Raw genomic sequence first — 12,661 nt, 5'->3', positions numbered from 1 at the left:
AATAAAAATCATTAAAATATTTTAGGAGTTGTACTCACTCAGTTGGTTGTTAAAGCAATAGCCCTTCTTGAAAATGCTGGAGCAAAGATAGATGGTGTAGTGAGTGATGCGAGTTCAACCAACAGGAGGCTATGGAATGAATTTGGAATATGTGGTAAACTTGGCAGTTTGAACAATTATATAACACATCCAATGGACAAAAATCGTAAAATTTATTTTTCTCTGACGCACCACATTTAGTTAAGACTGTTAGAAACAGATTGTACAATAGTAAAACATTAAGGGTAAATAGTAATTTCTAATTAATTTTTAGTTCTACTATTGAAACTATAAAATAGAACAAAATAATCAGTATTAAGTATTACGTAATATTTATTTAACAATAATTAGGTGTCTAATGAAAAAAATTACATAAAGTGGGAACATTATGTACAACTGCACCAAGAAGACTTAAAACAAATGTCCAAAAGAGTTTGTCCAAAAATTACAAACAGACATTTAGTTTTGGACAGTTTTTCAAAAATGAATGTTAAGTTAGCCACCCAGGTATAAATAAACATCAATGTAGGTATGCAATTATTAACTACTTTTATTGAAAACTTTTTTTAATATTTCAGATGTTAAGTAATTCTGTATCAATAGGATTAAAATATTACAGAGATTATGTAAAAGTTCCAGAATTAAAAGACTCCCAAGAAACTGAAAATTTTTCAAAAATGTTTAATGATATTTTTGATTCGTTGAACAGAAAATTTCCAGCAGAGGGCATAAGAAAAAATTCAAAAGATTTTAAGGTAATGAAGAGTAGTTTTTAAATACCTACACATTGGTAAAATAAAATATAAACTACTTATACCTATATTAGGTTTTAGAAGACGCTCTAAAATTTATTGATGAATGGGAATTAAATGTAGTAAATAAAAAAATTCATGAGTACAATTTTTTAACAAAACCAATTGCTGAAGGTCTTAGGGTTACAATAAAGTCTACAATGGAACTATCAAAATACTTGTTAGAAGAAATTGGATTTAAATATGTACTGACTTATAAGATGAATCAGGATAAATTAGAAGTAAGTAACTTCTATAATTCACATTTAGTTATATCTTAAATGGCTAAATGTTATGCAGGAGGCTTGATAACATTCATGGTCTGCAGGTTCTATGGTAGTACTTCCTATTTCATCTTAACTTACTTGCTTCCATTAGCCTATTAAAATAAAAATATTTTGTTGTAATATTTTCTTACCTATTTGTTTTGTTTTAACATTATAGCAATTTTTTGGTGTAGTTCGTCAAGCTACTGGTCCAAATGACCACCCAAGTACACCAACCTTCTTGCAGGTCTACAAAATATTATCCGCTTATTCAATTTTAAAACCTCCAAGAACAGGAAACTGCACAATTTTGGAAACTACAGCTCCTAAAATTAATTTGCACGACATTAAAGAAGTTTTTAATACTGAAGAATCTGTGAGATCAATAAAAATTCAAAATCTAGCTCGTAGATTAGATGAGATTTTAGATACTGATGTGTGGGAAGCTGATGATATTTTTGATCATAGTTATTATAAATCAACAGTAAAAGATTGTATTACTTATTATATATGTGGATATGTCAGTAGAAAATTATTAAATCATGTAAAATGCATTACTTGTAAAATGGCTATTCAAACAAGTTAGTACCTACTAATTAATTTAATAAAAATTTACTTAATTAAATTAACTGTACTATATTTAGCTGGAAACTCTTCTAATATTCCTGAGGCAACATTAACCAACATGAAATCCAGGGGAGGTTTACAACATCCAAATCAAGGATTTTTCAAAATCATCTCAGCAATTGAGGATTCTTTTGAAATACATTGCAATAGTGAAAATATTTTTCAAAACTGTGTTGACGAGCTTCTGTCCAAAAGTGGACACTTGACAGTATTCCCGTGTTCTGAACATAAAACTGATATAATGACATATATTATCAGTTATTATATTACAATGCGGATGGGGCAACACACCGCATTACAAAATAAAGATCTAAAAAAGAAAAGTAGTCAACTGAAAAAAAAATCTAAATTAGTTAAGTATTAAGCTAATGTATAATACCTGTTATTTAAAAGTAGTGAAAAAAAAATAATATCCCTACCTATCTTAGTAATTAATAATGTATTTGTATCATGGAACAACATTATGTTTGTATGCAAGCATAACGATTGATCTCTGGTACCTACCTACTCCTGTTTTCAATAAAAAGTTTAAAATATTTTAATTTATTGTATAATTATTATTATTATTGTGTTTGTTAATGTTTGTTGTTTAAGTATGCATTTAGAACAAATATAAAAAGAAAATATTAGTGTATATTTAAAGATTTTAATAGCAATAGCATTTTAATTTTAAGAAAAATTTCGATACTATTTTTTTATAAATAGAAACATAATATTATACAACTAAATTTTACTTACCTCCGTAACTTTTAATAAATAACACCATAAAATATATTATTTAAATCGAAATAGCAATAACTGCAGTAGCGAAATGTGGGTTCAGATCTTCAGTTTTAGGCTGATTAGCGTATAAAAATTAAAAATATTTTTTTATTAAATAGTTATATACACAGTCAAAACATTCACGATTCACTAACCGTTCTCTTAAAGTGTTACATTTTACAAGTTAAAATTTTACATGCTTGATGCTTGCACAAGAATCAAGTACCCACGGTCACTTTCAAGCGCAATACGCCCAGCCAAGTGTGCACCGGCCAAAACGGCCTGACTGAAAAACTGTCGGGCGTATAACAGTTAAAAAAAAATATTAATAAGGTTACAATCATTTATATATATGTAAAACTGTATAAGTATATTACGGTATATTATATTATAGCCGTATAGGTATTAGCATTTAGCATGAACTAATACTAATAATAAATAATAAACACAATTTATTATTTATATTATTTAAGAATTTACGAGGGAAAATAAGTAAAAATAATAGATAACAAAGAAGAGTACAACCCACCGCACGCCCACTGGGCAGCGCGCGCCCGCCGACCAGCGAACGAACGGAACAGTTGAATAGTTGATACTTGGTAGTTCATGAAAATAACACTACGATCGCTTCGGCTGCAAGATTTCCCCCTCTACGGAAACTACGTTTTAAAACATGACCGCACCACTACCACCCGACCATCTTGTCGCCACCAGTCCATACTATCTTAGTTCATGATTGTTATTAAATTTTTTTGGCATATTGAAAATTGAGACCTTGAATATAAAGATTTTAAAAGCCCTTCCTTAGTCCCTAATCTATAATAGTAGGATAAAAAAGAGAGTTCTGGAACCCCAGCCTGCTGGCTCAGCCCTATACCTGATTGCTCAACCCGCGAAACCCGTTGCTCAACCCATATACATCTATACACCTCTGCTCAACCCATATCACATACGTACACGACATTCCCCCCGCTACCCCGCTCTTCATATACCCCCACCACCAATCACGCACTTGTACGATATTCCCCCCGCCACTCTTCCCTATCAATTAGCCGCGGAAAATAATTTAAAAATTTTGTTGCCGAACCGGATTCGAACTCGAACCGGTCGCTTTCCATACGACAACCACTCCGCTGCGCAACTTACTCGCTTATGATTACAAGGTATATTCTATCTCATTTAACTGGTGTTTACGACAATCGTTTGCATACGTACGAGATGTATAATTTCCCCCCACCACCACAACCACTATACTTTACAAAGGGCCGCCGCGAACGCGCGCGAGCCCGCCAACGCGTTATCATATCTATGTTATCAGTTATCACATCTATAAATACCTACTTACATACGCACTTATGTACAAACACACATACACATACATACATACATATATATATATATATTCATACATACATACATACATATATACATACATACATACACACACGTTATACCTCTCAAACAAACACACATTCAAATATATTATAATATAGTCTACATATAATATACATAGGTATTTACATATATCTAAACAATTATACACACATCATTATCACAAACCCCTGAACATATTATTATACAATTTATACACTTATTACTTACATATCAATAAAACGCATCATATAAATATGATATAACCATACACATACAAACTATAATATACTATTAAACATTATACAGTACTCTTCAGTTTTCATTCTGAACTTATATATACATACATACAAACACACATACACATACATGCATACATACACACTTACATACATACATACATACATACATACATACCCACATACACATACATACATACATACATACATATCATGCATACATACACACTTACATACATACATACATACATACCTATATACCTCCCTGTTCCCCATTTATAACGTATGAAAATGTTTTTTCCGCTTTAAATGACCTATACTTAGCCTATCCATCTGCAAAATTTATAATATTAGGGGATTTTAATTTACCATCAATTCATTGGACTAATTTATCGCTTCCAATTAATCTCACTTCTCAAGTTGATTCTTATTTTGTAAATATGCTATCTTACTTCAACTTTAACCAGCTTAACCATGTTCGTAACGAAAATGATGTTACTTTAGATCTAGTCCTATCAAACGCTCACCTTAATGTCCTTAATGATCCTGACCCACTATTACCATTAGATAAGCATCATCCAGCTCTTAATGTTACTATTGATTATAATCAGTTTAATGTACTTAAGCCAACAGATTGTTATTATGATTTTAAACATTGTAATTATATTGTTATTGTTAAATTTTTAGCAGATAATTTATCTTATAGTACTTTTACTAACCTTAGTCTTAATGAATTAATTAACCACCTCTATAATTGTTTAAACAAAGCAATTTGTACCTTTGTACCAAAAAAGCATGTCTCATCAAACAGATTTCCCTCTTGGTATTCTACTGAGTTAAAAATATTGTTAACACAAAAAAAAATTGCTCACTCTTTGTATAAAAAATGTAATGACCCATCTGATTATAATAACTTTTCCCGTTTGAGAGCTAATTGTAAGAGAACTGCTAAACACGATTATAAAAACTATACTAATAAAGTTCAACTATCTGTCAAATTAAACCCTAAGTCTCTCTGGAAATATGTTAACAATCGTCGTAATAATAATTCAATACCAAACCTCCTTACGCTCGACACAACGTCAGCTGATAATGGATATGATATTGTTAACTTATTTGCTAAGTATTTCTTTAAAAATTACCCTCAGCCAGACAAACTAACCACTTTGGATCCTTGTATTAAAAATTCTTTAAGTAATAATCATTCATTTTCCTTTTCGTCTTTATCTTTCACGGAGGTCGATGTTTTAAAAGAGCTTACCGCTCTCCCTATCAATTTTAACGTCGGTCCCGATAACATTCCAGCCTTCTTCCTCTATAATTGTAGATTTATACTAGCGCCAACATTAACCTATATTTTTAACTTATCACTCCTAAACGGTATATTCCCCGACCTATGGAAAAACTCTTTTATTTATCCTGTTTTTAAAAAAGGCGATCCAACAAATGTTTCTAACTATCGGCCAATATCAAAAATATCAGTTATTCCTAAACTTTTTTCAAAACTAATTTCTACTAAAATCAATAATTATTGCTCCTCATTTCTCACTCGTCATCAATATGGTTTTAGACCTAAGCGATCAACAAATTGTAACCTAGCTATCACTAAACAAATAATACTTGACTCTTTCGAAGCCCATACGCAAACCGATATCATTTTCACTGATATGTCTAAAGCATTTGATTGCATAAACCATGAAATATTATTTATGAAATTAAAATTGTTTGGGTTCTCTGACCCTCTGCTTTCATGGTTTCGCTCTTTTCTCTCAAACCGTAATATCGTTGTTAAACATTTGAACTTTGAATCAGATCAATTCAATGTACCATCCGGGGTCCCGCAAGGAGATCACCTCTCTACTCTACTTTTTAATATTTTTATAAACGACATTCCGAATGTTATAAAAAATTCTCGTGTTTTTCTTTTTGCTGATGATCTTAAACTGGTAAAAATAATTAACAATCAAGGTGACGCTCTCGACTTACAAAACGATATCGATAACATTCAATCCTGGTGCTCAACTAATCGCCTGTTATTAAACATTAACAAATGTAAATTTATGCGATTTAGCCTAAGTAAAAATGTCATCAATTACAATTACAACATTTCCGGCACTCCTATTGAATTATTAACAAACTTTAAAGACCTAGGTGTCATTTTCGACTCTAAGCTAAATTTTTCGGCCCATATTGAAATGATAAAAAATAAGGCAATGCGCAACCTGGGTTTTATCAAAAGAACTTGTGGATCATTCAATGATCCATTATCTCTAAAAGTTTTATTCTGTGCCCTTGTTCGCTCAAACCTAGAATACTGTCCATTAATTTGGACTAATAACACTTCTAAACAGATTGATGCGATCGAATCAGTTCAAAATAACTTCCTCCGTTTCATTTCCTTCAAGTTTAGTATCTATAGACCACCTCATAGTTCCTATGATTCAGTTTTATCATTTATCAATCTCCTTCCGCTCAAAACTAGACGCACTTTACTTCTATCAAAATTTTTACACAATTTACTCTTAGGGAATGTCGATTGTGATGAGCTCCTTTCCCTTATCCGTTTTAAAGTAAATCACCGTAACACAAGATGCAATGATTTATTCCATCCCGTCCCATATAAAACAAATTATATGATGAACTGTCCTTCTAATACCCTAATGGCTGCGGGTAATTCCATTACCTTTGATTTTGTTTAGCATGTCTCGCCCTACTTCTTTCTTTGTTGTTATTTACTCTTTTAATATTCTTGTCTATATTTGTAACTTGTAACTATATAAGGTACCTATTATTATTACCATGTATACACACAAAAATTTGTTAAGGACTCATGTCCGTTTATAAAAATAAATAAATAAATAAATAAATAAATACATACATACATACATACATACATACATACATACATACATACATACATACATACATACCCACATACACATACATACATACATACATACATATATACGAACATACGTTATGCTCATAATATAATATAAGGTACCTACAACATCACACATACCTATATACAAATATTATACCATAATATTATATACTTATTACTTACATATCAATAAAACGCATAGGTATATTTATTCATATAAATATGATATAACCATACACATACAAACTATAATATGGTATTACACACTATACAGTACTCATCAGTTTTCATTCTGAACTTATATAATAATATTTACAACACACACAAGCTCAACATATATATTATATACCTTATCATACATAGGTACACGCATGCATGCATAGATACATACATTCATATCACATCACATCACATATACACACACACACACACGATTCCAGTATTCCATATAGTATACAAACAAGCCACCCAGTCCTTCGTTATACATGAGAATAAATCTCAAACACACACAGACATAAACTTGTAAAAATATTTATTTTCAAAATATACACGTCGGAATATAGGTACATTCGCTTGCATTCACACATTCCTCTCCCCGACAACATACGGAAATATTAATTATAGGTATTTAATTATGGTCAATCGTTTAATCGTTTACAGATGATGATGAGTTTCATTCACACATTTCTCTAGCACAACACACTTACACTCATATACCCATAGGATAGTTCATACATATTTAGATACTTACATAGTCGCATATTATATACATACATACACACATTCATCAGGTATCACAAACACCCAAACATATTATAATATATATGTATATGCAGTATTCATTTATATTTAGTTTATGTACATATATTCACACATACAACATCACAAACACACACACACAACCAAACATATTATACAGCTTAGGTACATATCAATATATTAAGACACAAAAGTCATACTTACAAAAAACATAGTCGCAATTACGTGGATGCATTTAAACATTCCAATCCATCCACCCTAGAAAGTATTTTCACCCCCGCCATCCCTCGTCAATTACGACTACAAAATTGTAATTCCTATTAAAATACATAGATCTAACTATTTTATACAGCTCAAAGGATTACTCGACAACATACACAAAATTATATATTTATGACACACATTATTATGAATTTGTGTAACTAGTAGGTATACTGACTAAGGAGAATAGACGATATCGACTCTGAGGGTCTTGGACGTCGTCTTTGAGTATATAGTTTGGTCACTAAATGCAAAAATTATAGTATCCTATTTCGACTTCACCGTTTATATACCTACTACATTTATTTTAATGTTTGAAATAATACAACATTTAATCTAATATATTTGAATTAAACACAAATATGCTTATACTTACTTTTCATTTTAATATTTTAATTTTTGTGTAAAATAAAAACAACCGTGATATTTAAAAACAAGTTGTAACAATTATAAATATAATAATATAACATATTTATATGTTTCATAACACTTATGTATATAATACGAACTCTACCTTAAGTACGATTAACTGCTGATCGATACATTAATATTAAAACACACACACATAATTGCAAGGGCTATGACCAACACACACCATGGATTAGTAAAGCAGTTCACTATACACCTCATATCTCAATACACACTACGACTATGTATGACTACGATACAGTCACATATTATAATAGAATATAGCTTAGGAATATTATATTTGCGAGTATTATTATTATTTGTCAGTGCTTAGTAGACAATAAACCATAATTATAACTGAAATGGAATCCTAGTAATTTAAATATATTATTTAAGATTCTGATATTTACATATCTGCCCCTAACCTATTTATATCTATAGGATCCTACGATTCTCCCTGAATATATTATATTTAACTGCTCGTCCCCCCGATCATGATACAAAGTTTTTTTATTTATTGGTAATAATGCTACATAAGGTTACACCACAGCCGTCTCAATCAACATTCGCCAAACACCCCGCACCAGCACCTACGCAATGTGAGACGTAGATTATTCTAATATTTATAGGAAATTAAATAATTTATATGAAACAAAAAGACACGATATATAAAAAGTATTTTCAATTATTAAAATAATATTAAGGTTTACAATAAATATTTACAAGGTTCTTACTTATCCATTAAATGGATTATAAAATTGTATCATTATCTGAGTAACATATATTTCTCGGTATTTCGTCATCTTCTAGGTAATAATATATAAAAACGTATATGATGCCTCATCCATATTATATATCCAATGGTATATTAATTTTCATATCTCCTTTATACTTTCGAACCAACGGATACATTATGTATCAAACAACGTCTTGATCAATTGTTATGTAATACATCTGAGAAAAACAACATTCATCAAGACTAGTCATGCATCTACATGTTTGTATGCTAATAAAACCTTAACTATTGTTAATCAACAATTGATATATTTTAAGAACGAATGAGAAAAACATACATGTAAAAGCCATATCACTTGTGTATTATTTATTTTTTACATTATGTATCACACCTACCATATTATTATTACACATATACCCCTCTTGATCACTAATCCTTAATCATTACCTATCACTTATTCTTGATCCCTTGATCCTCTGATCTCGTGTTCTATATTTTTCATACCTGTGCATGAGAAAACACATACACGAACGCGCATACAACAACTTACATATTATCAATAACCTGACCGACATATATATATATTAATTCATGCATGTACACGGGAAAAACACACACACCATTACCAGTCACAGTCACCACCAACGAAACACTCTCGAAAACATATTTTTTCACGCTTACATATGAGAAAACGCATGTGTGCTTGCACATCAACAACTTACATATCACTCAAGTGACCGATGCGTATATTTTATCAGCACATACGTACAACAGTCATATCACTTGTATAATATTTTTATTTTACCGTGTGCATACACACAGGCATATAACACCACCGCCATATATTATTGTATAAGTTATAATATCGGAAAATTAAGAACTATTAACAATATCTCTCATTTCAGCAGATACTTTATGCGGTTTATTACCTAAATTTAGAAATATACAATAATTAACGTCACATCTGTAGTACCTATCTTACCAACATCTTTATCAATTTAACAATTAAAAATTTTCATATTATTAGTCATTTTCCATACAGGCTCATGCTACAATGTGCATACATGTGGGAACATACATACATTCTTGTTATTGTATGTTTATATACACAATACTATCAGGCTAACCTATCCTGAATAATATTACAGATACTTATATTTTTAATCAATCATACATACATTGAAATATTGTATGAGATTACATTAGACTAAAATCATAGCTTATATATACATACATGGATTATAGGTATATACGAGAAAAAATAAATCTCTTTAACTGTTATTATTGTTATTATTATTCGTTTATTATTCGTCAAGTGTAGTGAGAATTATAATATATATATATATATATATATATATAACAATAAGTAAAAAAAAATAATACTAAAAACTATTACCAACCCATCACTTAGTTCTATAGTTACCTACATGAATACGCGATACCTAGTATGATATTATGAAAACCCACATTAAATCATATATACATATTCGATATTACAAACGCCTAAACATATTTTATAGTTAACATAACTATATATACATATAAACATTCATATATATATATAGGTACACATCAATAAGTCATCTACATAATATAGGCATACACATATATTACTTACATAGTAAGCACACACTTGTGTACCTATATCCTTACATATTTGATATTCTTATATATTTAAACAGTATTCATACATACATACATACATACATACATACATAGACTCGATTATTCCAAATAATAATTCACATAAAATATTTTCGGTATATAATTTATTCAATACCTGGATTCTTTAACATATATTAATTATTATATATTTACATTAGATAGGTACATGAAATATATCACAACGTCGCCGTGGATACTGATGTAACGATATCCAATATACAACAATTAAATGCAATATAGTACCTGATCATATATTATAATTTACTCATTTTTTCGTTAAATACGTAGGTAGAATTTATGCAGAAACCTAAAAATATACTCAACAATGTGAATATACATTAAAATGTACTGATTTTGATAAAAAAAAAAAAAAAAAAAAAACATAGCTGTCTGTGTGTAAATACAGAAATCTTGCTAAAATAAGTAAAAATATCAAAATTGCAATAAAGCATATTATGGAAACATCATAATATTTTAGTAAAAAATGGGCAAAAATATCATAATTTCATTAAATAATATGTAATATTATAAAAAATATCATACCCATGTCTAGTTTATTACCATCAAAGGCATATATACAGTTTAGTTATTAAATGTATCTAAATGCATGACCATCACTATAACGAGTCATTATTACAAGTCTCAACATCCGAAACATATCGTTGCACTATAATATAATAGTTAATACATACATACATACATACACACACATACACACGTACATACATTTGCATACATATTTACTTAAACAGCATTCGTGCATACATATAGACGCGATTGATTATTTCAAATAATAATTTATATAAAATACTTTCGATATATACCTATTTTATTTAATACCTGAATTCTTAAACATATATTAATTATTATATATTTACAGTAGATACATGAAATATATCAATCACAACGTCGCTGTGCATACTAATACTACAATTAAATGCAATATAATACCTACAAAATCATATTTAAATTCCATGGTATTCGATAATAAGAAAAATAATATTATATAGTTATTTTCATCACATATTAGCAAAAACAAAATAAAATGTACCTACGTCAAGCTGTAATAATCTTTCACTTATGATATCATATAGTAAACCATATATATTTCAATTATTTTTAACGCATATCTAACACAGATGGTCCAGCATTTATTTTATACAAAATAATAGGAGTTTATTATTATTTATACAGTTATATCTATACTACATGGATGCTTATCACTGATACTTTTCATGTATTAGGTATTCTATATGCTTACTTTGTAAAATAATCAAGAAATCGCTTGTATATTACCTCCACAAGCTTGGAAATATATATATATTTTTTTTTCCTAGTGAAAATTGATAAAAATACCTTAATTTCTCCCAAATTATTATATTAGGTATATTAATGTCGATAAAATCTTATACAAATATAATTTCTATGTCAAGGACATGTCTAAAATATTGAAAATCTTAATAATTACATATAACTATAGTCTGCAAATCATTCCATCAATCATATCGCATTAGATATATTTCAAGTTTTATGACTCATACATTATATTATGTTAAAACATGTAAACATTTCATAAATTCAATAAAAATGTGTTCAATTATCATAATCTCACTGTAAAAATAGGTATATATAAGTAATACATTACCTTTAAAAACCGGTATTTTCATAGATACTTTTGCTAAAAGTTATTATTTTTATTTAAACATCATAAAAACTGTATTCATAGAGCCTCACTCGTCAGCTATATAATATAATATACCTATACTCTCATTACAATCTTCACTGATTTTCATCACTATACCTGTCTTGAAGTACACAAATCTATAACACGTCGGTCAAGACCACTATATTTT

The sequence above is a fragment of the Metopolophium dirhodum genome, chromosome 1 (genome assembly GCF_019925205.1).
Source record: "Metopolophium dirhodum isolate CAU chromosome 1, ASM1992520v1, whole genome shotgun sequence".
Taxonomy (NCBI): domain Eukaryota; kingdom Metazoa; phylum Arthropoda; class Insecta; order Hemiptera; family Aphididae; genus Metopolophium; species Metopolophium dirhodum.
The sequence above is the reverse complement of the archived record's forward strand: the minus strand, read 5'-3'. Positions refer to the sequence as shown.